Source organism: Giraffa tippelskirchi, chromosome 10, assembly GCF_054371585.1.
Source record: "Giraffa tippelskirchi isolate mGirTip1 chromosome 10, T2T-mGirTip1v1.2.pri, whole genome shotgun sequence".
Lineage (NCBI taxonomy): Eukaryota > Metazoa > Chordata > Mammalia > Artiodactyla > Giraffidae > Giraffa > Giraffa tippelskirchi.
Window position 1 is genome coordinate 979,677 of NC_137284.1, and position 6,178 is coordinate 985,854.

Consider the following 6,178-nt stretch of genomic DNA (forward strand, 5'->3'; position numbering starts at 1 on the left):
ATAGCCTTGACTAGACGGACTTTTGTTGGCAAAGTAATGTCTCTGCTTTTAAATATGCTATCTAGGTTGGCCATAACCTTCCTTCCAAGGAGTAAGCGTCTTTTAATTTCATGGCTGCAGTCACCATCAGCAGTGATTCTGGAGCCCAAAAAAATAAAGTCTGACACTGTTTCCACTGTTTCCCCATCTATTTCCCATGAAGTGATGGGACCAGATGCCTTACCCAGAATCACCTACAAAAGCCCCAATCCTATGAGGAGTCCCCCTGTGCGTCCCCAGGGTGTGTGGTCTTACTGGTCTACAAACCAGTAAGAATCCCAGCTTGTCGAGTTGCAGGTGTGTTCCCGGTAGCCTGCTTGGATGGCACTGTCAGACTCAAGGCTTGAACCGTCCTTTCCCTGGTGTGTACCTCCCAGAGGCTTCAGAAGTAGCCAGCCCACTGCACGGTCTTTGCAGTCCTGCATTTGCCCAAGCAACTAGATACCCACTCACAGGGCGTCCCCTGCCACCGCTGGTGATAATTTTAGAAATTGGGATGTCCTTGGATGACACAGGCTCCTGGTACTCGATTTCCCTGGGCAAGGATTTTACCCACACACTCATCAAATAGGCGTGCACCTCAATGCGGGCATCCCTTTTAGAGCCTGTTTTCTGGGGTCGCTTTTGGTGGCAAGTATATACTATCAGTCAGGATCCCAGCAAGAAACAGATGGTGTTCTCAAGAAGATCACTGGAGAGATTTCAGCAAATGTCCTGTTTACCAAGAAAGGGCAGAGTTAAATGGAAAAGCAAAGCATGAGGGACTTTTAGTCTCGGAGCTGCCACTATTCCTAGCCTGGGAAGGACAGAGAGGAAGGGAGCAGAGGTCAGGGAAAGAGGCTTCCTCAGCAGATGGTGAAGTCACTGCCAACCGCAGGGCTGTGGGAGGGGCCTGGGAACAGGAACGCCTGACCTCTGTCCTCCCATCTCTGATCTGCAGTGTCTGCCGTCAGGCTAACCTGGATATACATTCTGCAGACAAAGACACAGAGAGGTAGAGAAAGGTGGAGAGGATCTGGGAGGCCAGACAGAGACTGTTCTACACATGTGTCTAAATATCCTCAATAGTGGGTGGGAAGGAGAAAGTAGGTGAAATGGAGAGAGTGGCTTGGAAAAATACACACGAACATATGCAAGATAGACAGCCAGTGGGAATTTGATGTATGACTCAAATTGAGGAACTCCAGCTGGGGATCTGTGACCACTTAAGAGGGGTGGGATGGGGTGGGAGGTGGGAGGGAAGCTCAAGGAGGGAAAATAGGTATACCAACACAATATTGTAATTATCCTTCAATTAAAAATAAATATCTTCAATAACCAGGGGACACAGTTTTGTAAAACATCATTGAAAAGAGCAACAACAGAATAGATGAGACGAAATGACAACTTTTATGAGTTTAAGGAAAAATAATAAGGTTTTATTAAAACACATTAAGACCTGAATAAGTTGGGAAGCTATATACATATGCATGGATAGAAAGGCTCAATGTCAGAAATATGTCAATTGTCCCCCAAATTGCCCTACAAAAGAAATTGTCATTAAAGAATTGTCATTAAAATCCCTACAGGGTTTTTTCTGTTTGTTTAAAGACTATCTAGCAAGCTGATTCTAGAATCTGTGTAGAAGAACAAAGGCTGGATGTTAGCCAAAACATTCTAGGAGAAGGAAGAGGAGAAGCCAGAGACAGGAGGAGACTGTTCCAGGAGATGTCAAATGTATTCTAAAACTATAGTAATTGAGCCTATGACATAGATATAGGGATAGACAAATTCACCAATGGAACAAAATACAAAAACTTGATTTATGACGGTGTTGGCCCTGCTGAGCAGTATCTTCTAGTACATGTACTAAAACTGTTGGCTGTACTTGGGGAAAAAACTTGACATTTGACCTCTACCTTATGCTGAACAAAAAGCAATTTCTGATGGAATTGATGCAGTGAATATTGGATGAATTCAGTATCTATGCCATGTTTGTAAAGGATAAAATCAGAAAAGGCTGCCACTTTGCCTCTGATACATCTGGGAAGGTTTGAGCAGGAGGTGAGGTATCGGGAGAGAACAGATAGGATGAAAGGAGAGACACTCGGTAAGACAAACGTGAAGACAAGGTGTTCATCAGACCGGCACCGCCTGGCCACCAGGGCACTCACCACATATCCTCGAGAAAGGCAGAGGGCGCTGATGGGTAGAAAAAGTGAGAGTTAGGTGGGCCAGAAAAGGGAGTTTCACCCCCAGGGTGGGCATGAGAACCAAAGCATTATTGATAGTAAGTTGTCATCATGAAGCTTTACAGAGGGAAGTTGCAGGCTGTAGAGGTGGGCAGAAAAGACATCTTTGGCAGGAGAACTGAAGAGGGGACAGAGCTGGAGGGCAGGGTGCAGCCAAGTGTGTTTCTGTAGAAAGTGTCGACTGTGAAGGGAATCCTAAACACCAGCTGCTCCACCTAACTGCCTACGTCTGCTCAGAGACCCAACACTAACATCCAGGGCCGCAACCCTGTATGTCACCTGAAGGATGACCTCAGCCTGTGGAATCCTCATTGTGCCCAGTCCATTCACGTTGTCACGGCGGGTAAGTCCTCCTTGGCCTTCTGTGTCCAGGTTTCAACTCATAATGGCAGCCACGGGCCCCAGGACTCGTGGAGCGTCCCAATGTGCCAAGAGCCCCACACGGTGTTTTGTAGCTCTTTGGGTGGATTCTTGAAGATGAATGAGACCTTCACATGCTCCGTAGGTGCCAGGTATTGATCTAAGTGCTCAGACTCTTTTATCTATTCAGTTCACAATACAGTCCCATGGGGCACATGCATTTGTTATCTGCCTGACAAAGGATAACAGGCAAGTGAAGGACGAACATGTTTACCATTGTCTAACACCAATGAATAATTAATATCCACAATATAGAAACTGGTCCCACCACTTCATGGCAAATAGATGGGCAAACAATGGAAACAGTGAGAGACTTTAATTTGGGGGGCTCCAAAATCACGGCAGATGGTGACTGAGCCATGAAATGAAAAGACACTTGCTCCTTGGAAGAAAAATTATGACCAACCTAGACAGCTTATTAAAAAGCAGAGACATTACTTTACCAACAAAGGTCCGTCTAGTCAAAGCTATGGATTTTCCGGTAGTCATGTGTGGATGTGAGAGTTGGACTGTAAAGAAGGCTGAGCACCGAAGAATTGATGCCTGCAAACTGTGGTGCTGGAGAAGACTCTTGAGAGTCCCTTGGACTGCAAGGAGATCCAACCGGTCCATCCTAAAAGAAATCAACCCTGAATAATCATTAGAAGGACTGATGATGATGCCTAAGCTCTAATACTTTAGCCACCTTATGCGAAGAACTGATTCATTCAAAAAGACCCTGATGCTGGGAAAGATTGAGGGTAGGAGGAGAAAGGTGAGAGAGGACAAGATGGTTGGATGGCATCCCAGTGACAGACTCAATGAACGTGAGTTTGAGCAAACTCCGGGAGATGGTGAAGGACAGGGAAGCCTGGCGCACTGTAGTCCGTGGGGTTGCAAAGAGCTGGACAGGACTGAGTGACTGAACAACAAGATGATGAACAGATGTTGTGAATTCAAAGAGGAGAAACCCAAAGGCTTGACAGGTATGGGAAAGGGCTCTCAGACTTGCAGAGAGTGAGAGAAATAAACCAGTAATGAGACACCGCCTTATATCCATCAGAAGAGTAACCTTTAGTGGGGAGGGAGACCAAGGTTAGGTGAAAACTGAGCGAGGACAACAGGTAGGAGTCAGCCTGGCAGAGGCGCTCTGGGGCTCAGCAAACTAGCCACGCCTAGGAGTGCTCTCCTGAGCTTGTGTTCTGGAACCTTCTCACGCTGACCCACAAGGGATGCACTCAAGGCTGTTTGCTGCGTAGTTGTTTGTGCAGCAGAGCTGGCAGCCTAATTGCCCGTCGTCAGGGGAATCTGATGCACACACACTGGGTGCAGCGCCACAGGGAGAAACGATAAGGTGGATGTCTGTAGAGCAGCTTGTATGAATGTTTAAAATCCACACAAAATAATTAAGCAGCAGTTTTCAAGACACAGGACGTCAGGCAACCTAGGTCAGTGGTCCCTGTGGGATGGGGACCCTACGACGGCTCTGTTCACTGCCCGGAGAGACAATGCAGGCTGCCACACCAGGAGGGTGACCAAGGGGCAGAGCAGGGTTCCCCTGGGTTGAGGGGACTTGGCCAGGGTCCGAGAAAGTGGGGCAGGCTGGCGTTTGCAGAGCAGAGTTCCCGCAGAGAAGGGACTGCTGTCTGCAGAGGCTCCCGCGGAGCCTTCAGCTCAGTTCAGACCAGAACAGGCATGGGATGAACTGCCAAGGAGGAAGAGAGCATCGCCCAAAAGAGCTACAGAAATCGTGCCGTTAACCACGCAGGGCCAGGCACGGTTCCTGTTGCCACAAGTCAGAGTAAGAAGTCATGTAACCGGCAGAACACTGAGTAGAGTGCGTGAAAGGTTCTGCCTTGAGATTGCCAGGGACATGCTGGGTTGTTTTTAGCTGGTAAAGGGACGCACTTATGAAGAGGACATAGAAATCCTGAAAGTTTATATACATAGTTGTAGAACTTCAGAATGCTTGAAGCAAAACCAGAGAGACCTGTGGGGACAGAGACAAATGCACAGCCGCCGAAGGGGATTTCAACACCCTCCGCTCCACATCCAGTGGGACAGACAGAACCTGGTAAAGGGATGAGCGACGAGACGGCATCCCGACAGCTGGTTGCTCCAGACAGCCAGATCTGATGGACATCTCTAGAAAACTCCATCCAAGAACAGCAGAATACACATCTTTATCATAAGCGTACACTCAACGGGGCTGCCCTGGCGGCTCCTGCAGGGTTCCATCCCTGGGTCGGGAAGATCCCCTGGAGGAGGGCATGGCAGCCCACTCCAGTACTCTTGCCTGGAGAATCCCATGAACAGAGGAGCCTGGTGGGCTACAGTCCATGGGGTCACAAAGAGTTGGACACAACTGAGCAACTAACACTTTCACTTTCACACTGAACAGTTACCAAGATGGACCACATTCTGGGCCAGGAAGTAGTCTAAAATGACTCAGATCATACAAAGTGTATTCTCTGACCAAGACATACAAAGATCTACAGTGGGTGTCAGCCCTGGTCACTGCCATTTCCCTGAAAAGGGGAGACAGGTGGGTTCTGACCTGGGCTCCACACCACTGGCAGCATCACCCGGTGAAAATAAAAGAACACCTTCCTAAGAAACAGTCAGTCCTAAAGGAAATCAACCCTGAATAGTCACTGGAGGGACTATTGCTGAAGCTGAAACTCCAATACTTTGGCCACCTGATGGGAAGAGCCAACTCATTGGAAAAGACCCTGATGCTGGGGAAGATTGAAGGCGGGAGGAGAACGGGATGACAGAGGATGAGATGGTTGGATGGCATCACTGACGCAATGGACATGAGTTTGAGCAAGCTCTGGGAGATTGTGAAGGACGGGGAGGCCTGGTGTGCTGCAGCCCAAGGGGTTGCAAAGAGTCAGACACGTCTTAGCGACTGAATGAGAACAACAACATATGGTCCAGCTAGACCCACAAGAGCATGTCCTAAGGATCAATGACTTACCAAGCTCACTAAGCTGTGAGTCTCGCGCCACCATTGTGTTATTGTTGGGGGGCATGTCTCATGCTTGTGTCGCATTGTTTTGTTGCTAAGGAAACCTGTCTGGTTTTGTGGTTAAGCAAACCTGTTTTCTTGACTGATCATTAACTTAGAGGGGTCTCCCATATTTTTTCTATTTACAGTCCTCTAGTGGGATTTACCATTTAATCACCCATTTTGTCCCTTGGCTCTGGCCCTATGGAATTCAACGCAAACTCTGGCAGCCCAGCCAAGGCTGCTCAGGGCAGGGTCTGTGGAGAGGACGACCCCACTCTTCAGGGTCTTATCCTGCTCCCAATGTCAGGACTTCCCCAGAATCCAGATGCACAGAGAGGGTCCCTCACCTCCTTCATGGTCACAGGCTCGTCTCTGTGTCCCTACTGTGTGCCAGCACCTGCATCTTATGTACGGGAAAAGGATGACCCCGGTCATGTCAGGAACAGCACACAGCCCGGCCGTCCTCGGGGAAGTCCTCGGGCCCCTGGCTGCGCCT